Raw genomic sequence first — 24,277 nt, forward strand, 5'->3', positions numbered from 1 at the left:
CAACTCAAGATGGATCAAAGACCTAAATATAAGAGCCAAGACCATAAAGACCTTAGAAAGCAGTGTAGGGAAACATCTACAGGACCTTGTAATAGGAAATGGCTTCATGAATATCACACCAAAAGCACGAGCAGCAAAAGAACAAATACATAAATGGGACTACCTCAAAATTAAAGCCTTCTGCACCTCAAAGGAGTTTGTCAAGAAAGTAAAAAGGGAACCCACACAATGGGAGAAAATATTTGGCAACCATATATCTGATAAGAGACTTATAACTTGCATATATAAAGAACTCATATATCTCGAAAACAAAAAGATAAACAACCCATTTAAAAAATGGGAAAAAGATTTAAACAGACACTTCTCCAAAGAAGAAATACAAATGGCTAAAAAGCACATGAAAAAATGCTCCAAATCCCTAGCTATCAGGGAAATGCAAATCAAAACTACAATGAGATACCATCTTACTCCCATAAGATTGGCAGCCATGAAAAAAACAGTAGAATACAAATGCTGGAGAGGATGTGAAGAAAGGGGAACACTCATCCATTGCTGGTGGGAATGCAGAAGGATCCAACCATTCTGGAGGACAGTTTGGCAGTTTCTCAAAAAATTATCCATAGATTTGCCATATGACCCAGCAATACCACTGCTGGGTATATACCCATCAGATCTGAAAACAAGGACACAAACCGATATATGTACACCAATGTTCATAGCAGCATTGTTCACCATCGCCAAAAGTTGGAATCAATCCAAAAGTCCATCAACAGATGAGTGGATCAATAAAATGTGGTATATACACACAATGGAATACTACTCAGCTGTAAGAACCAATACACTACAATCGCACGTGATAACATGGATGAACCTTGAGAATCTTATGTTAAGTGAAGCAACCCAGGCATTGAAGGACAAATACTATATGACCTCAATGATATGAAATAAGTTAACTGCCTCAGAGAGCTAGAGTCTGGAAAAGTCGCTTACTGGAAATGGGGGGGGTGGAGGAAGGATGTGAGTTAATGTCTGTAGGGGTGGAATCTGTGATGAGCTGGGGGTAAGTATGAGCACAAAGAAGGGACAAAATGGGGGCAAGGGGTTACCTTCGGGTGGGGTTTTCTGGGCTTGAGGGGGGCTGGGGATGGGAAGAGGGGTAATATGGTCCAAGAAATAGGTGGGAGGGAGGGGAAACATACAAACATGGGAGAGTGCCAGAAGTTCGTTGAGAACTAAATGTTGAGTAAAACGTATCAAAGTATAAATAGGAGGGTCACCTGGTTAGGATGCTCAGGGGGTATGGTCTGATGCGGGACGGACTCCAGAGGGAATAGCTGAAGGCTCATTTTGCCAAGGTGGGTTCTACCATTGGGTGGGGTGGACCCATATCCTGGGGAAGACTAATGCCGTCAAATAGAGAGAACTGTATCTCTCGTGAGAAAGGACGGCTCCCAGGGCATTAGATTGGCAGGCGTTGTGGGCCCTAAGGGGGAGGGGAAAATGGACGTGCAATGGATAGAACAAAGGTTAAATAAGGGGGCAAAAGAGGAGTTATGTGAGAGTACACGAGGATGAATATAAAACAGCTAATATTACACCAAAAACATATAGGGGACGACAGACTAATAATGAAAACCATAAGACAAAATATAGGATAACTAAAAAATTTAGAAAACTGTACAACCTAAAGTATGGACCACATAGTAAGCACAAATGTTACCTTGTTTGAAAACTATAGTTTCGGAATCTGTACATCAGTTTCAGGAAATATGATATGAATAAGTTAAAAGATTATTGCTGTGGAAGGGAAAAGGTTTTATGGTGGATCTGGGGAAATACTGTATATTGTATATATGAATTTTGGTGATCTAAGACTCCTCTGAAGCTGACATTATGTTGGGATTCACTTTACGGGAAGTTTTGGATCACAGAGTGGTTCAACAATGGCAGCGGAGGAATACTGATATGCGATGTTATTGACAGGATATATATGGTTGACAGGGAGTTTTACAGGGCATATGCCCAGGGTATATGGTAATGTCTATATATACTCATAGTGGAAACAATTAAAAACAACAGCTGGGGGGGTACTGGGCTCCTGGCCGGGGGGTCACTGTTGTGGGCCCTGGGAGAGCAGTGGCAATCCTCCAGGTGCAACGGCAAGAACCAGGAAGGAAGGAGGGCCCAACAGTGGGCTCTTGATACTAATGGCTACACTTTTGAGCCTATGCACCTGCAATAAGAACAAGGCCTAGAGTAGCATTGTGCCTGGGGGTTTCCTCCTGACAGCCTTCATGTTACTCAAATGTGGCCACTCTCACAGCCAAACTCAGCGTGTAGATGTGATGCATTCCCCCCAGCGTGGGACATGACACCCGGGGATGAGCCTCCCTGGCACCGAGGGATCACTACCACATACCAGCTGAAGAAGCAACTAGAAAATGACCTTGAATTAAAGATTCAATGCGGAACAGCAGAATATACCTGTCTACATATAATAACATGACTTCGGGAAGCGGTTTGACCTAATGTAAGGGGGAAATGGAAAGGAGAAATGAGATTATAAGGCTGTGAGTCTCTAAAAAAGAGTCTGGAGGTTGTCAGAAGGAATACCCCTATGTACAACTGAACAGAGTCTAAGAGACAGATAAGGTAGATACAACCCCAGGTATTGGTTCTTTTGAGGGATAAAGAGACCCACGGGTTCTATGGTCATGGCAGAAGGGGTTCACTGCCATGACAGATGGCCCTTCTTTGGAGCTGGTGTTTCTGCGTGATGGAAATGGATTCAGAGGGGATCTCTTTTCACAAGACTTGCATGCTACTTTATTGGAATTGTAGTTGGTGCTGAGTTTAAGATATATGTAGGGGATTTGAATCTCTGGACTGATAATATGACACCCAGGCCCAGAGCCTCAACAGACTTCAGCTCCTACACTTTGACTTATTGGACTTACTCCACTCAGCTAACATGGAGTTGAAGAAGGTCAACCACCACAACATGGAGCCTAGAGTGTCTACAACTAGAAGCGGGAAGAGTGCATCCAGTACCCATGTGGAATCTAAGCCCTCACTTGACATAGGTGTGCAATGGACACAACCAATCCAATGTCCACAGAGGAAATGTGAAATGGGTGTGGGAACGGTAGCCATGGGGGCTGCGGGGTGTGGGGAATGGGAGGAAGAGATGAGATGTGGAGGCGTTTTCGGGACGTGGAGTTGTCCTGGATAGTGCCTCACGGACAATTACGGGACACTGTAGATCCCCCCAGGGCCCACTGGATGGAACGTGAGAGAGTCTGGGCTATGATGTGGACCATTGACTATGGGGTGCAGTGATGCTCAGAGATGAACTTACCAGGTGCAATGGATGTATCACGGTGATGGGAGAGAGTGTTGCTGTGGGGGGAGTGGGGGGCGGGGGCGGTGGGGTTGAATGGGACCTCATATATTTTTTTAATGTAATTAAAAAATAATAATAAATAAATAAATATTTTTAAAAAAACCTCTTCTCTGACACTTAGAATTGGCTGTATTTAATTGATCAAATTTTCCCAGTTCTTCATCTCATTCTAGCCCTGGATATTTGCTATAATTTTTAAGATTGTACTATGTGTGTAATTGTTTTACCCTAAGAAAAAAGATTCTTTCCTAGTTCCTTCTCTGAGAATATTGATCTGTTCTGAGTTTTTTTTTTATACACTCCTTTCATTGCCTCTAGCTGTTTTACATGATATGCAAAATCTTGGAGGATGGTCACCTCAGAAAAGACTTTCTGAAGTCAGTATTTCCAGTCAAATGAGGATCAGAGACTCACAAAAAGGGCTTAGGCCAGCCTCAGTGAGCCCTGGAGAGAGGTACAGGTAAGACACCAGAAGCCTTTTTCAGAACTCGGTGAAGCTTGAATTCCTGGCCTGCCAAAAATAGGCACCCTTTAGAAAACTGTTCCCTACAACCCTAAGGAGGTATTGTGCCTTTAAGCTTTAACTGCCTTCCTCCATGTCAGCAGTGGGGTTGAGTCAATGGCAGTGGCTGTCCTTGTCTGGGTTAGCTAAAACAGCAGTTCAGAACTGGAAGTCAGTAATCAAAACTTGCTGATCAAAAGATATGCTCAACCCCACCATTCTCAGGGTAGACTTCCATGTTCCTCTCCACCCACAACAGCCAGCCAGGGACTAGATCCTAAGATAGCCCATATCATGAATGGGCGATGGGTGCCAGCTGTAAGTATAGAGTGAGCTACTCAGTATTTTTTAAACTTGATAAAAATTGTAATCAGACTGTGTAGTGTTCTTTTTTAACAAATCAATTTTATTTATACATATTAATAAAGCTTACAATTCACACAAAGTAAAAAAACAGTGGAATTTGGTATGATCACATAGTTGTGCATTCATCACTTCAATCATTATTGGAGTATTTCTATTATTTCAGTAATAATAAAAAACAGGAAAATTCCTCACCTCTCAACCTCTCTATGATTCCCCTGCTGTACATAGTTGCTATTTCTGGCTACTCTTGCAAAATTATTTATTAGTTCATTAAGTTGTTTTTTTGAGATGTATTCACATACACTATGATCTATCCAAAGTGTATAATCAATGGCTTTTATTATAATCATAATGTTGTACACACAGTTTTTAGCACAGTTTCTCAGCCTTTTCCATACACCATTCTCTGGATGCTGTATAATGCTCCTTTGGCCTCCTGAGCTCCAGAACAGCTGTTACAGACAGTTTCTGACTCTTCACTAGCTCTTTTGGAAGAGAAGTGAGTCCTGAATCTCCCTGCTCTGCCATCTTCCTGGAAATTCCCTTGCTAGTGTAAATATCTTTGGTATACATGGAACAAGATAACCTAGTACACATCTTCCTGACCAAGCATGGAGAAAAGTTTTATATATTTTCCCACATGGAAAATAAGCAATCCAATATGATCTAAAGTTAGGTTAAGATTAGATCCAGAAAACCATCTTGAGTGTCTCTCTATTTGTATTTTTTTACCCTTTAAGGAGGTCATATAAGCATCAGCACATTGCCATTTTACAAGAGTCCATTAGTCTGAGAAAGAAGAAAGCATTCCTATTTAAATGATGTAACAAATCATGTATATTACTCCTAATTAAGTATGTTGAGTTTCCATTTTAAATATAACCTGAATATTGACTAAATCATGTTATATAAGTTTATCGTATTGGGGAAAGAGATAATGCAGGCATTACACATGCAAGTGGGATACTTGTCATTGAATGAATATCTAATTTAGTGATTTTCTTTGTTACATCAGTAAAAGTATCATTATTGGAGTCACTTTTAAGCTCTCAGTCTTTGACTATGGGAGTCCCATCTCTATTGTCTGAATCTAACCTGATTGTTTATATACAACCAATATATACAACCAGTCTTGTATATATCCAATTTTGGCCCTGTCTTATTACAGTTTTCTTGCATAAAGAAGAGTTTATAGTCACCAAATTATAAGTTGTGAAAATGTAGTTAAAGCTTCAAATAAAGTGTCCCAATGCCAAATACATTTAACTTACTGATCTGTAACAAGGGCTGACTAATTTTTAACAGGATACCAAATCTTTTTATTAAACATTTACCTCTTTTTTTGGCCAGTGATCACTTTTGCCTGAATGGAACACTATTTTAGGTCCATCTTTTTTTTTTTTAATGAAAATAAGCTTTATTACATCAAGTAATAAATACATACAAAGATGCAAACAGTTTCAGTCATTTTTTCCCAGACATTTTGATCAACTTACAGGAAACACAAAACTGAAAGCTACACAGTCTCAGTATGAAAATTTTGGGGGATCCTTGTTCAGTATGATAGATTGTTCTTCTGTATTTATAACTTGTGCACTTTTTATTTGACTTCAAAGCACTAATAGTCATGCAAATGCTTAAGCAAAAAGTTATATTAAGCAGAATCTACACTGTATTGCCAAACTGGGACTGGCTACTAAGAAAAGCATGCTGTCAGTATTTGCTAAAAACAGAATCCTTAGAGTTGTATTAGCTTATGAAAATAACAACTTAGGTAACATAAATATATTCAAGAGAAGATTAAAGTGAGATACTGGTATCTTGGAGGCAAACTATAGTTTGATGTAAGATAGGTAATTTTCCAAGTATTATTTTTTTAATCAATGCTTAAAAAAATACCCAGGTACGTCCTAACTACTTAAAACACAAATCCTAATCAACTGCAAAATCTTTTCTCAATCTTAGTCGGTAGGTTCAGAGCCTAATGAACCATGAAAACAAACTGTTAACATTTTGAAAACAATAGAGTTACGTCTGAACAGGTAGATGAACTGTAACTTCTCATCTTGTAAAAAGATGGAAAGCCTTCAAAGCTAACGAGGTGGCTAGGATCTGGCATTCTGTTCTGTTTTGGCCAAGCACTCCCGAACCAGTCCTCTAGCATGAATGATGCCTCGTTTCAATCTCTTCATGGCCCTCTTGCTCCCTGCGTAGGTGGGTCTGATCTCTTTCCCCAGCTCTTTGATGATGGCCAGCAGCTCAGCATATTTGCTTTGGGGGACCTGGCTCTTCCCAGTTCCCTGGGTGTAGCCAAAGGATGGCCGCCATAGTCACTCAGCAGCTGGTGGTACTGCGAGGATGTGGCCATGCTGGTAGAAGGACAGTGGACACTTCCAGCCGCGTTGAGGGAGGCGGCGGGCATGTGCGCATTCAAGTTCGGTTTGTAAGGCATCCCCGTGGGCGGCGGGGCTCAGGGCGTGCGGGGTCCGGCCTGCGGTGGTGGCTGTGGCGGTAGCGAGGCGGAGAGGGGGCGCTGTGCCCATGGCCCCTGCGCCCGTCCGTGCGCCCGCCAGGCTCCCGCGCACTTTTTGTTGGCGGTGGCTCCGGCCGCACCGGCAAATATCTAGGTCTGTCTTTATCATCTAGATATTGGCAAACCCAGCAATCAGTTAAATTTATAATGCTAGAAACCCTATAAATAACTGGAGTTGAGCTAAATCTAACCTTAGAGAAGTAGCAGTGATTAATAGTGATATAGCCTGTGCATAAATTCAAAATTGTTTCCCAGTGTACCTGGTCCCCAAAATAGCCAAATAAGTAATATAGGCCCTACAGTCTTTGAATGATCAGATATGATGTGAGACTAAATGTGTATTTAGGGTTGCCTCCAGATGAGATATGGAAGATATGCTAATCCAAGCTGCCTTGGATGTGGAGAATATGTAACTCGCCTGGAGGAAATAACCTATCTGATACTAAGATCAAACACTGAAGAACCTAACCAGAGGTCTGTTTGCCATCACTGTTAGTCTCCCTAATCCTATATCCTCTGTATAAAAGGGTCTGAAAAAAGCTATTCGGGCCTCGGTTTTTATTAGGACAAGAGTCCACCGAGCCCAGCCGGTTGAAATAAACCAACTTCCTTCTCGGTACTCTCATGTCGTGGCCTTCGATACCTCGCACACCTGATTTCTCTACAACAATAGCATTGCTTTTTAAATTTTTAAAATCACTTAATAAGTTGTTTCTTTGTAAATCAATCAATAATATTTTACACCATGCTTTAAAATTTAGGTAATCAAGACCACATTAATAATCCATAGGCATTTAGAATGAGATTCCATTTGCTCAGTTTTGCATTGTAAGCAGCATAATCACTGCAAAGGTATACTCTGAATGTATATTAAATTATCTCATTTATACTAACTCTTCTAAGAAAGGATGTATTCTGTTTAGCTCTAGCTGGAGGTATCAAATTAAAAATTAATTAAACTTTACTGTATTTGAGAATAGCTTTGGCTTAATTACCAATACCTTCAGCCATTTGTTTTATATTTACATACGTATACATGGGTAAGTCATATGTGGATTTGTTTATTGTTTTTATGAAATCTATCTATAACAATCTACTGCTAATAACAGACACACTATTGACCTGACCCACGGATCAGTAGAACCAAGACCTGAGGGAGGGATTGGGAATGAAAAGGGACAAGAGACACAAAGAATGGAGACAAGACAGGATTCTGATCAAGTCTCATTTATTGAGGGTCAATCAGGGGTATTTATAGCCAGGGATGAATGAGGTGGTACATACTGATGACAACACATGTGTCAGTAAATGATTGATTAACTAGATTTTGATTCTCATGCCACATGCATGTGCAGATGGTTATTTGGCAACGTCAGTGGAAAGACTTTCGTGCTCTTTAGGGAGTGCCCAATTGGAGCCCGGGGGAGTGGTGTAAGAATAGAAACTTAATTGCTTCAGCGAGGGTGGGGAAATGGAAACTTAACCGGGTTAGTATCTAAAAATAGTGCTTAGCAACAAGATGGCCAATACAACACCTGTGCCAGAGGCAGCTTCCCACACACTATGTTGCTGTTTAAAATTGGCCCTCAGTTCTGTTCTAGACTCATAGTTCAGTTTATTTTATTGCCCTCAACCTGTCATAACCAGAAGCAAAACACTGGAACTTTAAATTAAAACTCAACTCCACTTATCTAAAGGTTTGTTTATTCATACTATTTTGCTGAAGGACTCATACATATATATAAATCAATAAGTTAATCTGTGCAGTTTGACAGCAATATTAGAATCCCATGACCCTGTAATTCTTGAAGGAAGTGATGTATATTTTCTGGATAATTTAGAGAAATGTTGACCTTTCCAGCTATTTTTTTAAAAATTAACAGTTCTTCCTTTTAACTAATTTATGAATTAATCTTTCTGAATTCACTTGTTTCTGAAACTGGTCTTAAGCAAAGTTCTGATGTCTAGGCAATTAATAGAGACTGTGTAATCCTAAGAAGACACTTCAAAGTGAATTAAACTGTTTTTCACTTGAGAGAAACAAACAATTCCCACCAAACCCTGAAAATGTATGTCACATTGGACCTCCCAGGACAACTCCGCATTTTACTGCAGAGCTTTAAAAAAGTTGTATTGGCTCTTCTGAAAGACTCTCAATGGACAACATCATCACCACCTATACCTGGAGAACAAGTGGTACATTTTTTACTTCAGTAGCAGAGAATATAACTACCAATTTCTATTTATCTGTAAAGAATATCTTTTAAAGATTTTTTTTCTCTGCCCTTCCTGCCCCCCGCCCCCAGTCATTTGTTCTCTGTGTCCATTTGCTGTGTTCTTGTTTTTGTCAGCTTCTGTTGTCAGCGGCTTGGGAATCTGTGTCTCTTTTTGTTGCATCATCTTGCTGCATCAGCTCTCCATGTGTGTGGTGCCATCCCTGGGCAGGCTGCACGTTCTTTCATGCTGGGCAGCTCTCCTTACGGGGCACACTCCTTGCACATGGGGCTCCCCTACACAGGGGACACTCCTGTGTGGCACAGCACTCCTTGTGCACATAAGCACTGCACGTGGGCCAGCTCCACACAGGTCAAGGAGGTCCGGGGTTTGAACTGTGGACCTCCCATGTGGTAGACAGACACCCTAGCCACTGGGCCAAGTCTGCTTTCCTGTAAAGAATATTTTAAGAGACTCTGAAAGAGCAGAGTAAGGATGAGAAGATTTAAGAGTATCTAAAATTTAAATAATAAATCTCTCTCACAAAATTTATCTCCTTAAAAGAAATGTACTAAATGATGTATATGTGAATACCCTACTTATATTTTGAAAAATCAAATATTTTTATTTAAGTGAAGGTAGAAATGAATTAAAATATGAAGGATAGAGTTAAAAAACCAGCTATATAACCAATTCAAATTACATTAAAACCCAAACATGAACTATAAACAGAAGTGAAATTTTCTTAAAATTAAGTGAATATGCACTAAACCCATCTCCTCCCCTAGTAGGTAAATTATATTAAGGAGAAGAATTCTACATGAATTGAGATACTTTTAAGCTTCAATATGTATGAAAACATAAAAATAAATTTAATGTTGCCAATTGTAATTTAATGTTACCAGCTATATAGCCAATTCAAATTACATTAAAACCCAAATATGAACTATAAAGAGAAGTGAAATTTTCCTAAAATGAAATGAATATTCACTAAACCATATCCCCTCCCCAAGTAGGTAAATTACATTAAGGAGAAGAATTCTACATGGACTGAGATACTTTTACACTTCAGTATGTATAAAAACATAAAAATAAATTTAATGTTGCTAAAATAACTATCTGAGTTTTTAGGGTTACAGAGTTAGAAATATATAATTCTACTCTTACAAACAAGTCAACTATGAGAAATAAGTTAGCATAATCATTTGAACTAGCTGCCTACATATTGGGCAGGCCTTATTTTGTTTTTTGTGTGTGTTTTTTTTTAGCTTTTTTGAACATGTAAAACAAGCCTTAAGATGTCCTTTTTTGTCATGGATGATACAGTCAATTTTAGGTCACAAGGTTCAATGGCACAAAGATGGAAACTAGATTCCATGCATTTTTCTTTATCTTGTGTTTCATTCCTCTCAAACTCTCAGACAGCTTTAATTTTTTTTAATTTTTAAAGAAGCTTTAGATTATATAAATGTTTAATAAAAAATATAGGGGATTCCCATATTCCCCAACCCCTCACCCTAACCCTCCCACACTTTCCCACATTAACATCTTTCATTAGTGTGGTAAATTTGCTACAATTGATAAACACATATTGAAGCATTGTTATTTAACAATGTACTGTAGTTTCTATTATAGCTTACACTCTGCCTTACCCAATTTTATAGGTTATGACCAAATGTAACGGCCTATACCTGTCATTGCAATGTCATGCAGGACAATTCCAATGCCCCAAATGCCCCCATATTATATCTATTCTTCCCTCTCCCTCACCTCAGAACCTCTGGTGGCCACTACCTTTACATCAATGATAAAAGTTCTTCCATTGCTAGAATAATATTAAGTCTATAATAGAATAATACTAAGTCTACTTTAGTCCATTGTTCACTCCCCAGTCTTGAGAATTTCAGGATGGTGATCCCACTGCTTTTACTTGAGAGGGGGCTTAAATCCCAATGGGCAGATGGCTGACATCTTCTTACTGGTATAAATGTTGCTACTAGAAATTGATGGCTGAGAATAGCCCTCATTTTCTTGGGATTGGGAGGCTTGTGTGATTTTATTCTTTTCCTCTATGTCATTTTTCTGAAATCAGGAACATTAAAGTCCTCTTCTATATGTGTTGAGTTTTCTAGTATGGCTTTCCCAGGTATTTTCCCTTTATCATTTCCTTTATCTTTAGGAAGCCAATTCTCACATCTGTTGTAATGCATTTCCACAAGGGGAGGATACATTTCATTGCATGAAGTACATTTCCCACAGAGAGCTAAGGAAATTTCAGGATCTTCTTCAGATGAGTCTGTATCACTCTCCCCTGCTTGATATACAGTAACTTGATAAACCTGATCATCTTCATATGAGAGTTCTTGTCCTTCTTCACTAATCTTCTGAATGAAGAGATTCAACTTCAAATTATACACTGAATTGATCTGAAACTGAATCCTGATTCAACCAATCACCAGAATGTTCACTTAAACCAGTATCAAGATCCAGATTTGATAGTCTCCATTGATTCACTCCTACAGAATCTTTTACACCATATCTTCCTTATTATAGAGCAAGACTTTCATCAGAGGAAAGGTAAATGCTAGCAGATTTGTGGTGCTTTCTCTGTTGTCCACCAACTAAGTCTTCTGAATTTTCTGTCTCACTAATTACTCTCCTTTTAGATGAAGGTCTAAAAATCAATTTGAGGATGAAGGTTTCTCCTCCTACACCTCTTGCACAGGGTCCCTTTGATGGCTGCCATCTTTTTTTTTAAGATATATTTTATTTATTTCTCTCCCCTTCCCCCTCCCCTGCCCCAGTTGTCTGTTCTCTGTGTTCATTTGCTGTGTGTTCTTTGTCTGCATCTGTTGTTTTCAGTGGCATGGGAATCTGTGTCTCTTTTTTGTTGCATCGTCTTGTGTCAGCTCTCCATGCAGGTGGCACCATTACAGGGCAGGCTGAACTTTCACACTGGTTGGCTCTCCTTATGGAGTGCTCTCCTTGTGATGGGGCTCCCCTATGCGGGGGGCACCCCTGCGTGGGACAGCACTTCTTGTGTGCATCAGTGCTGCACATGGGCCAGCTCCACATGGGTCAAGGAGGCCCAGGGCTTGAACCGCAGACCTCCCATGTTGTAGACGGTCACCCTATCCACTGGACAAAGTCTGCTTCCTGATGGTTGCCATCTTGAAGGTGACACCTATTTTCACTTAGAGATGCACCTGAATCTGATGGTTCCTGCTGGTTGACTACTACCAAGTTTCTGTAGACATTTTCCTGTGTTCTTTCACAGAGGAGCTTGGCACTACAAACAACTCCCCTAGAAGATAATTATATATTTAAACAATATATAATATATTGTTGTTTCTCATCACTTGGTCATAATATAGTGGCCAAGATAAAATATAATGTCTTTCATTGTGTGTGTTTTTGTGCACCAACAGACTTTAGCAACTTCAGTAATGATTGTTTTGTTCTAACCAGGGTCTCTGGTTCTGAAACAGGAATCTGTGAGGTGCTCATAGCATATCAGTAGATAGATAATTGTTGATATTGCACATTTGCCATGCAGGGTTTTTCATGCCTACAGTGGGATCTTTTGAGGCTCCCCAGTTCTGTTCATGGGGCACATGGAAGCCTGCGTGTCAATTTCACACCACTATTGTATTCCAACACATTAGATTGGGAATAGGAGATCCCTTGAGGCAAAAGCATCAGAACCTGAGTCAGAGGCTCTGACCAGAAAAAGGCTCAGCTTCTTGCTCCATCCCCCTTCCAGTCACACAGGGCAACACAAGCCCCCCAAAAAAGGAACAAATGTTGCTAATAGCCATGCTCCCCCCTCTTCCCATCTGTCCTCTTGATAGTGGGAGGCCACTGGGGCTGGGAAGCTAAGTATGGAGCCCCCCCAACCTCCTGAGAACCCATATGGATCAGAGCATTCTGCTTTGATGCCTTGAGAGACATGCTTGTTGTCTCTGCTAACTAAAAGGGAAGAAGATTAGAGCTCTTCTGTTTTACTTAAGCTCTTAGATGCTCTTATCTTTTTAAACAAAACAAGCAGCATTTGGAAATGTACACACACATCTTGTCTATTCTCCTGTATGTAGCCAGAAATGAAGCAGTTGCTTACAGATAATAAAATGCTTCTCAGTTTTACTACTGTGTGGTTAGACTGGTAAGAGGATGTGTCTGTCCCCTTGAAGCTGGCACATGGTCTGTATGAATGCCCAGAGCCTGGAGAAGCCCTGGGCTCCCACCCAGCTCTTCAGGATGACAGTGGCCCTCCATCCTGCCATCCTCCCCAGCCCAAGGCTGTGCTACTTGTCTGGTCCTTGTCTGGTCAGCACCAATGTGAAACACCCTTCTCCATTCTAAAAAGGAATCTTGTGGCTCTTTTAATACTATTACTATGTAGCAAAAGTTTTCTCTTCCTTTCTAGCATGGTATTTTTTGTTTGGGTTTTGTTTTTGTGCTGAAATGACAGTTCTCTTTCTTGCTCAGTCAGCCTCACATCTGTTCTGTATAATATACCATGGCCAGACTCACTACAGGCTCAGCACACCAGTGTCTTCCCAGCTCATGTCCATGATAAAACAGCCCACTTCCCTAATTGGCTGACCAACCTTGTGGGTTTAAATTATGTGACACGGACAATTTTTCCAAATTGAGTACATTCAGTTGTTCATATGACCCTCATGGTATTCATGATATATGTAGGTTCACAACAGAAGATGATACATTATCAATATGATACCTAAATCATAGACTGCATATGTCATCATTTATAACAATGTAACTTCATCAAGAACTTCCCTCTGAAAGTTCTTTTTTTTCAGATTTGTGCTAACATGGGGGTCAGGGACTGATTCCACAGGCATCATGTAGACATCAGACAAGGTTGTTTTTAAGTACCATTTTTTAAAAGAAAATATTTATTTTGCCATAATGATAGCAATGTATATAATCTCAGCCCAAGTTTAAATATTTTTAAGGTACTATGAACTTAGGGCAGCACTGGGAAGTTTAGCACTTGCTGAAATGTATTCAGTGTTCAATTATATTTGTGCATATTTCTTTACTGTACAATAAGGAAAACAACATTTAATTTTCTAATTATCCAGAGAAAGTAATGTAAATCGTTTTACTGAGAAATAAGACATTTTTCTTGTTGTTTTTCAGGGGGTTAGGATTGTTTTCTTTGCTCTATTTATTTTTAAAGTTCTTTTGCATTCTCCTTTTCATATATTTCCTTCATTTTACTGAAAGTTGTCCTTTATTCTTCAACCTTGATCTTTTTGTCTTCTAAAAATGCCATATTTGCTTAATGAAACCTCAGGGAAATGATAATGCCTCATACACACTGGATGTGTCACTTGTCTTTATTTTATTTGGTCATTAAATTTTTGTTTGGGGGAAGAGAAATGCATGACAACTGCATGGCATATTCCACTTACTAGCTGCCTTCTCCACAAGTATGTCTGAAACATTTCTATAATTGTACAGAAGATGCAAGGAGTACATAGCTTCATTTATATCACAAAATCAAAGATTGGGTTATTTTTCTTTTAATGTTTATAACCTATTTTCTCCATTTAAGGAGTGCTGTTTCAAGAACTATGTGGTATTACAGAAAAAGTTGGAGATTAGCTTGAAGACTGTTTATTGTTATACTCCTTGTCAATCCCCCACTGATTGAAAGAAAAATTGTTCCAGATAGCTTATCTTATCTTAGGATGAGGTCTTAGTTGGTATTTAAGAAAACCAGTCCATTCTTAGCTTTAAGCTTTCAATTTTAAGAATAAATGCATACAGCAGGAATTTAGAAACTTAAATGTTTGCTTAACTTATTGCAGTCATAGTTTCCTCATAAATTCTTTATCAGCTATTTCATGTGCATTAGAAATAACAAGCTAGGCTCCAGTCTTGTGAAGCTGCTGCTGGTTAAAGAAGGATGTGCAGATGCTACCAAGTGTGGCATCTGGACCTCACACTGTCATGAAGCCCGAGTCAGGGGAAAGGAACTGAAATAAAATCATTGCCTTTGTAAACATGGGAACCTTTACTCAGCCTTATAAGGTGGGACGGGAAAGCTAATATTAAAAATCAGCCTTGAAGGGTGGGTGCAACACCATTTGCTTTGTTAGGTGGTTTGGTGAATGTTTTTGCATGTGGGTCTTTCTCTTTTTACAGAGTAGATCGAGGTCCAGCCAAGTTGACTATAAAGGAAGTCAGATATCCCATTAAATTGCTATCAATTAGGCATGTCCCATTGGAGATCACATCCACCCTACATTATTCAGAGCAGCAGCAGCTGTTTGCTGAGGGAGAAGGTTCTGTGGTGTCCTCATCACCTGCCACCTTGAAAGGCTGCTGCCTGCTCCTCTTTGGACAAAACTGCCACATCCAGCCCTTCCATTCCTCCCCAGTGTGCTTTGCTTTTAGAGTAGAAATTCACAGAATGAATTCCAGCTCTTCATTTGCATGGTTGTGGCATTGACTGAGCCTCAACTTCAGGGTCACAGTGGTCAGGAGGCACTGGTGGCTGTCCTGAGTGCAGTGGCCCTCACTGAGCACCTGCCATCCAGTCTTCAGTCCATGATAAGTGTTGCTGCTGGGGAACCAGAGCTGAGTCTAAGCACTTCACTCATCACACTGCATAGGACAGACACAGGATTTGAGTCCACATCTGGGAGCCCAGTGTCTGGAATTTCCCTTCCTGGGTGTTTCTCAGTCAGCTAATTAAAGTATTTAGAGCAAGCATGCCTATTTTAAATAAGCAGCACTTCTAATATTCATTGTGCTGTTCTAGTATACATAGTATTAACTATAGTCCTTTGAGAAACATGTATCTGCTGTTCACATCTTATTACAGCTACTTAAAAAGATAATCAGCTGTGTCAAAAATAGGGTGTTTTTGCTTTCACTTATTTTCTTAGAAGTTTAGGTATTGTTTGTTTAGTTTTTTAGTCAACAGTGTATTCAAATCAAGTTCTGGAAATATAAAATTACTGCCTTATATTACCTAATATAAAGGCATTCCATGAAGTTTGAAACAAGCTAAAAAGACACTGAAGTTCTTCTTCCTTATAAAACTTCAATAATTTTCCTGATGAAATTAAAGAGTGTGGCTGAAGACAGTTGTTCACCCAACTTTTTCTTTCTGGGGGAATGTGGTCTCTTCCCTTCACACGTTTAGAAAAAGGGTCTTATTTAAGTAGGTTGGTAACGTTGTGGCTGTGGTTAGGAGACACCAGTGCATGAGCCTGCCTGTCAGCCTGCAATAAACATAGCCTTGTTCCTTTCTGAGTGATTTAAACTACACAGAAGTCCATTAGAAGGCTCTCTGCAGCCACTGGGCTTCTGTCTTCTCTTCTAAAACTGCATGACCCTGTATAAATAGCCCTTATTTTGTTTGTCGCTGACATAAGGGAGGTTGAATGGGAGGCTGGGTCATGACAAGACTGGGAATCTTAGGGCACAGAATATGCAGAGAGCTTTGTGGTGATCATGGCATTTGTATGTCAGGGACACTGTGGACCTCTGTTTAGGCAAGAGGTTCCTGGAAACCTGAGTCCTGCACCCTCTCCCCCATCACTTCCACCTGCACACACATCTGTGGCTCAGTGACACCCCGCAAGTGGGGTCTGGGGTTGGTGTGCTGCTCTGCCAGCTACTTCAGGGGTAACTCCTCTCCTGTCTGCCTCTCCTTCACACAGAGAACCTGCAGTTTTGGAGGATTTGACCTGACAAACCATTCTCTGCACATGGGCAGTAGTAATGCCTTCCCAGTGGTGAGTGCAGTCAGAAAGAGACCATTGGTTTATACTGGAGGGATGTGGTTGGCAAGGGCTTGAGCTCGGTGCTTAGAGAATAGAGGCCCTTTGAGCAGGTGGTCCTTTATGGCCCTCAGGCTCTTCCCTGCTCCATGGGGGTAAATGAGAGCTCCCCCAGCCTGGTCTTCTCCCTGGAGGCAGCCACTTCCCCAGGTGCTTTTATCACTCTCCTTACACAGTGGATCCAGGTGCCTTTGGTTTGTGCAGAGAACACCAAATGGAGCATGGCTGAATGGAGACTGAGATTTCCCACCAAGCCTCTGGGCTCCTGTGGCCTCTCTGCTGCCTTCATGGTCCAGTCCCCACTCACAGGGAGTTCTGCTTCTGGACCTCAGCCCCAGAGGCTGCTGGGTGCCCAGCTTGCTCCCTAAAGGCCACTCTCTCAGGGCCCAAGTGTTTAGGTGAGCTTTCTGTGCAGCTTTGGAAAAACATGCATTTTGTCACAAAACTGAAATTTAGATTACCTGCTTTATATTTGTTAGCATCATATATGACACAAGAAGAGATTGAGAAATTCCTGGGAGAAAAACTATTTTATTTGGATGTCAAATTTTATTACTTTGTAAACACATAATTTTATGTAGTGATGCTTTTAAAAAATGAGAGAAAGTATGATTTTTTTTCCTTTTTCAGGAGAAAGTTTTTTTTTTTTTTAAACAAAACAAAATGACTGCTGAACACAGTCTGCCTTTTCAGACTAGGAAATTCAAACCTAGAAGAGCCAATACCCTTGGTCACCTGATGCTGGCTTTGCTGACTTGTCTTTTGTTCTCCTGGGAAGGGTTACCTGGATATTAGTCCATATAAACCACTCTTGGACTGATGAAGTGCAGTCCCCTTGGGATTTTTGTTGTTGTTGTTGTTGTTGTTTTTTTAAGATTTATTTATTTTTACTTATTTAATTCCCCTCCCCTCCCCCGGTTGTCTGTTCTCTGTGTCTTTTTGCTGTGTCTTGTTTCTTTGTCTGCTTCTGTTGTCGTCAGCGGCACTGGAAGTGTGGGCGGCGCCATTCCTCAGCAGGCCGCTCCCTCCTTCGCGCTGAGCGGCTCTCCCCACGGGTGCAGTCCTTGCGCGTGGGGCTCCCCTACGCAGGGGACACCCCTGCGTGGTGCCGCACTCCTTGCACCGCATCAGCACTGCACATGGGCCAGCTCCACATGGGTCAAAGAGGCCTGGGGCTTGAACCTCGGACCTCCCATGTGGTAGACGGACGCCCTAACCACTGGGCCAAAGTCCGTTTTCCCTTTGTTGTTGTTTTTGTTGTCTGTTTGAGGTACCAAGGCCAGGGTTTGAACCAGAGACCTCATATGTGGGAAGCTGGAGCTCAAACATTGAGCCACATAGGCTTCACTGAATTGATTTTTTCTTTTGTTTTTCTTGTTTGTTTTTCTTAATTTTTTAGGAGGCATGAGGCAACTGAATCCAGGATCTCCAATGTGAGAAGTGGACACTCAACCACTTGAGCCACATCTGCTCCTAATAGTGTTATTTAAACTAAGGGTTTTATCTTGATGTCTAGAGAAAGTATGGAAAATCGGCTTTTGAGGAAGATAACAAAAGCATAAAAACAAAATTGTAAATATAGATAAAAGCACAAGGGTGTCAATTAAACAAGGGAATTTTGGTGTAATGAAATAAATTATTTTGACACATCTTCACCTTGTCCTAACTTAGTCATTTTGAGCAACCACCTGAGTTAACACTTCCCTGGGTATAACCACAACTAGCAACACCTGCACCTTCACACGTATGGATGATAAGAGCTAACCTCAGCTTCTATGATCAGCCTCTGCCACTTCTTTTGAATTGCCCCCTTGCCACTGCAGCTCTTTCCTGCTGCATAATTTATTTGCAAGGCATCAATTTCCATATGGCTTGGATGATAAGAAGCTGCTCCCAGCTTCTCCACATGGCCTTAGTCACATCTGCTTTTTGTACCATATATTGTGAAACTGCCAGGCCCAGGATCCATTGGATCCTTCCCATCTGGGTCACAGTAAAGACAAGCGCCTGGAATAAACATGTGCTCCAACCTGCCTTACCATGAACCCTCACAGGAACCCAGGCTAGGTAAGCTGGGACCTGCCATGCCAAGATTCTCCATTCTCCCCCTCCAGATTCTTTGATATTATGAACCTCTCATTTCATGCTATCTTGCTGGGTATCTGTGTTTGTACCTCATCACTGAAAAAACTTCCCCATAATCTACAAAACACTTGGCTGAATGGGTTCTTGTTCCATGATCTTGGCAGTACCTGTCCACATCAGATACACAGTGTCAACTGCTTCTGGATTATTTTGGTTAATTTTAATTTTGAATCATGTACCATTTCATATACCCACCTTGGAAGTGACATCAGTTTTAGCTGCATGTGTTGTACTCAAGTCTCATTTCCTTCTAATTTGACAGCTATATGTGAAGTTATTAACATCTGATAAGTTTATTTCAAGTAGGTCAGAGATTGGTTTTTCATTGTTTTCTTTTCCAGAATATAATGTCATCAGTTTGCAGGTGGTGGGATGTTGTCTTTAGGTGGTAGATGGTCAGTAAATCTTCAGTAACTTAAAAAAAAAAATCCCTGAGGATATTCCACTGATTTCCTACAATACTGAAAAAACCTCAATTCACTATCATTGGATCCTGTTTTAGTTTAACCGAGGCTGATGAAAACAGTATTTCCCCAAATGAACTGGCTTTTCCAAAGGGGGTTTATTGACTTGCAAGCTTACAGCTGTGAAGCTGAGAAGAGAGTCCAAATCAAGACATCTTCTGGCAATGCTCTCTCCTCAAAGATCAGCTGTGGGTGATCCTGGACTCTTCTGTCATATGGGAAGGTACATGGTGTCATCTGTCAGTCTCTGCTTTCTCCTCTGAACTCTGTTGCTTTCAGTTTCTGGTTTCTCTCTCAGCTTCTGAGCATTTCACTCTGAGCACCTGTGTCTGTCTCTTTCCATATGGACTCTAGTAAGAGGATTAAGTCCCACCCTGGGGCATGCCTTACAGAAGTAATCTAATCAAAGAGTCCCATTTACAATAGGTCCACTCCCACAGGAATGGATTGGCTCTAAGGACATGATTCTCTGGGATCCATCCAGCATCAAACTGTTACAGATCCTCTCTAGTGAACTGTTCCCCATACATGGGCTGCCCTATAATTACCTTTTGTGGGATCAGTGGTGTTGCCTGATGGCATAGACCTCAGGGCCATGAGGACCAAAGGGAATGTTTTGGCCAAGACAGAACCAGTGAGTCAATATTTAAGCTTTAATTTGTATATCTCATGGATTTATTCTACCTTACCATAGGTGTTGGATGGTATGGGCAGTGGGTGATTTGCTGGATGGGAACCACTTGACACAAACTTTAAATATATATATATAAATTTTAAAAAGATACTTAGATTACATAAATGTTTATTGACACACTTTTTTATAACCTTTCCAGTGAAGTGAGTTTGAAGCTTGCTTGAGAGTTCAAAGGGTACTCCCTGCTTTGGAAAACCATTTTCTTTTTTTCCCTACAGTTAAAGCATTCTTATTTTGACAAGAGAATGCCTCAACCCATTCTTAATACCTGTAAGCCATAAACTATATATAATTAAAATCCATTGAAAGAACTGGCTGGTAAAGCCCTTCAGCTGATGTTCAAATAGTCCAGGTATGGGGGTTAAGGTTATGGAGATACATACATTAATAAATTTTGCCTAGTTTACAAGCCTGTCATGTATGAATCTGGTTACAGATTTTTTAAAGTACCTTATCAAAGACTGCCCACCAATACATTTCCTTGTCCTTTTTCATTTTTTGCATTTGTAATGGGTAATTTCATGGAGTGCTCACATGTAGTTTCTTCTAGGCACTCTAGGGCAAACAGGGCACCATCCAGCACTTCCTAGATTCTATCCCCAGAATTTAACTGGTGACCCTACTGACTCTATTTTTCTTTTTCAAATACAAAAACACTTTCCTAACTGTGAGCTAACTCATTTGGAGAGGGCTTATGAGGGACATTGTATAAGGAAACTGTTTTGTTGTCTCCACATATTGTTGAGCTGCTAGGTTGGCATTTTTCTTCTAAGTTTTGTGAGTGTGAGCTTCCACTTTTATCACGGCATTTTTTCTTTGTTTTACCTTTTCCTTAGGTGATAGAAATACACCTATTATTTCAGATATTTACCATTTTTTATTTGTTTCCTAATGACTTCAGGGAGTCCATTTGTTTTCATAAACTTCCCAAATCATGAATTACTCCAAACACATACCTACGGTCAGTATAAATATTGTGATTTCCTTTTAGCTAAATGACTGCCTCTATTTAAAAGTTTTACCACAGCTCACTAGGGCATGGTGAAGCTAGGGGCTTGTTGACCAGTAATTGCTTCTACTGTAGTGGTTACATCATAGTCTGCCTCATAATTATCTGTTTCTGTTTTATGGTAAGACACATCTTAAAATTTGATCTAACCCAGGTTTAGCAAGGATTTTTATGTTGTTGTTTGTCTTGTTTTGTGTGTGTGTGTTTTGCTTTGTTTTGCTTTATTTTTGGTAAATCTGGTCCTGGGGATAATAATTGAGAAACAGGAACTTCACAATCTTGAGAATCGTCTTTTTCAGGCATGGACAACAGAGTACTGGATTTAAAGTATCACAGTAGAGGATTTGGATATTTTAAGGAGTGAGCAGTATGATTTCAAAAAAGGTCAGTCTGTGAGTTGACATATGCTAGGTTTTTCTTGAGATTAGCAACCAGCAAATCATGAGCTCTATTAACTAAAAAGTACGCCCCCTGCCCAAGTCAGCTGACACCTCATGTAATGTTGCAACCACAGCTACTATCCTTTCATGGCTGAGTATGGTATAACTTCTGCATCCAATTACAGACTGGAATATTTTATAGCTTTTTCCCTTTGGAAACTGTGGCACAGTGGTCTCACAAGGAGAGACATACTCTTTCCATGGCTATGCTTGCAACCGAAGGAATGTGGTAATAAAGAGTTCCCAGTAAACAGGAGGAAGCTGTTAAGGACTAAAAGAAAAGATGAGCACATACGTTTTGTAGTAAATTGAACACTTAGACTTTGTACCTTGAGATAAGATTTTTTTAAGTTCCTTAGACTATGAGTAATGCTGATAGTTAACTGCATGTTGCTGCTTGTTCTCATGTAGATGGGTATATATAGAGTGCCTTGTAAACAAAAAGTTATCTGATGAGTCTCTACTCACAGACCCCCTGATCCCAGCTCTCGCTCTCTTTCTTTCATTCTTCTTTTTCTCTTTCTTTCATTCCCAATAACATTCAGGCCCAAATCTCCAACAAATGGAGCCCAATGCAGAGCCCAAAGAAGTGAGTCTTCCAAAACAGTATTGGGACCCACGGAAAGGACTCCTACAAGGGTTGTAAATGACGTCCAAAGCAGTGTGACTCAAGTCTTCTTTTAGGTAAGTAACATTTCCACGAAGTCATCAGGGTAATGGGTATTCAAATGGGAAGTGTGGAAGAATATTTGCAAGTGTTAAAAACTTTGTTGAAAGCTAGTGGGGTGCCTGTAAAAAGTTGAGAGTTGATTGAATTGTTTGCTTTAATACAAAAGCATTGTGGTTGGTTTCAGCCTCAGGGGTATAATGTTTTAAATTTGAAATAGTGGAGATGTGTAATGAAAGCTTTACAGAGAGCATATCAAAGAGGGGAATCCATTCCTTTTATCTGTGTGAGCTTTGTGCCAGCAAATTACTGCCACCTTAGAGCCTTTACAATCAGAGGAAGATGACAAAGAAGAAATTACTATATTTTCAAAACCCATAGACAAACAGAAAGTGGAGGGCCATTTGAAAGAAATAAATTCTGAGCCAAAAGGCAGAGGAGAGTCTCCTGGCTTTATGCCTAGTCCTAGTACTAACCCTTTTATAGTTAAGAAAATACCTGTCTACTCTAATGAAATATGCAGTCTCCATATATCATCCAGGTCTTTATCCTAGCTTATATCCAGTTCAATCTAATGCACCTGTTGAGCCAGCAATTATGGCTGCCCCAGCATCAACACCTGGAATCTTTTCAGATATGGCAGATGCTTTACCCTATGTTAAAAAGATAGTTGTGGGTAGGAGGCAAGATGGCGTCTGAGTGAGTGCACCTTATAATCTCTCCTGCAAAGAAGCGGCTGAGTAGTAGGGTTGGAGTCCTGCTAGACCAGGCTGTTTTGAGTGTTTGAAGGGAAGGAGGTGTCTGGATGTTGATTTGGTGGGATGGTGACAGAGGAGATTCTTGGAAGAGGTAGAATTTTGGGTCTCTTTCACAGAGGTTGGGGTTGTGAGTGGGACCCTTCCCCCTGGGGCTGGCTGCCTGGTGGTGGTGATTCCTGGAGGCTTTGCTTTGCTGGGGAGTTCCCAAGCCCTGAGCAGACTGTTTTGGGGGCTTGCAGGGTGGGAGGTGTCTGGAAGTCGATTTGGTGAGACAGTGATGGAGGAGATTCTTGCAAGACGTGGAATTTTGGGTTTCTGATTCAGATGTTCTGGCTGGAGCCCCTCCCCCTAGGGCTGGCGGCTGGGCCATGGTGATCCCTGGGATCTTTGTTGTGTGGGGTGTTCCTAAACCTGAGCAGGCTGTTTCGGGGGCTTGCAGGGCAGGAGGTGACTGGATGTCAATTTGGTGAGACAGTGACAGAAGAGATTCTTGCAAGAGGTGGAACTTGCAGTTTCTGACATGGAGGTCAGAAGTTTTAGGAGGAACCCTTCCACCTAGGGCTGGCAGCCTGTCTGGGGTGGTCCCTGAACTCTTTGTAGTGCAGCAGCACACCCAGCAGGCTGTTTCAGGGGCTTGCAGGGCAGGAGGTGTCTGGATGTCGATTTGGTGAGTCAGTAACAGAAGAGATTCTTGTAAGAGGTGGAATTTTGGGTTTCTGACACAGAGGTCAGAGTTTGCAGGTGGGGCCCCTCTCCCTAGGGCTGGTGCCCAGCTGCAGGGATCCCTGAAGGCTGTGTTGCACTGCAGTGCTCCCAGGCCCCCTGTTAACTGGATGCATGGTTCTCAGGTCTGTGTCCCCTAAACCCTTGTGGCCCACACTCCAGAGACTCACACACCTTAAGTCTGCAATATCATAGACTTCCCATCCCTGAATCCACCATGCAACGAGGTCCACTGAGGTCTTTGATTATCCTAGCCCTCAGCGTTTGTTTTTTTTCTTTTTCATTTTTCTTCTTTTTTTGTCTTAGTTGCTAATATTGCATTATCTCCTGGTCTTTTCTCCCATTTTATCCCCCAAGGTCCTTTTTTGTTTATTTAGTTTTTTTTCTCCTTTTCTTTTTCTTGCTTGTTTCCCTCCCTTTTCTTTTCCCACCCTCTTTTTTCTTCTCTTTTTTTCTTTTCTCTCTTTTTCTTCTTATTTTATTATATTTAATTTATATAATAGGAGCTGCAGGGAGCGCTTCACATTGGCTGTGTT

At 40.8% G+C, this 24,277-nt stretch overlaps 1 pseudogene; it reads right to left on the minus strand.

Annotated features, from left to right (window-relative positions):
• Positions 1 to 6,183: 6,183 nt before the first annotated feature.
• LOC131277505 (cyclin-dependent kinase 2-associated protein 1 pseudogene) lies at positions 6,184 to 6,723 on the minus strand (annotated as a pseudogene).
• Positions 6,724 to 24,277: the final 17,554 nt, after the last annotated feature.

Source organism: Dasypus novemcinctus, unplaced genomic scaffold (genome assembly GCF_030445035.2).
Source record: "Dasypus novemcinctus isolate mDasNov1 unplaced genomic scaffold, mDasNov1.1.hap2 scaffold_119, whole genome shotgun sequence".
Taxonomy (NCBI): domain Eukaryota; kingdom Metazoa; phylum Chordata; class Mammalia; order Cingulata; family Dasypodidae; genus Dasypus; species Dasypus novemcinctus.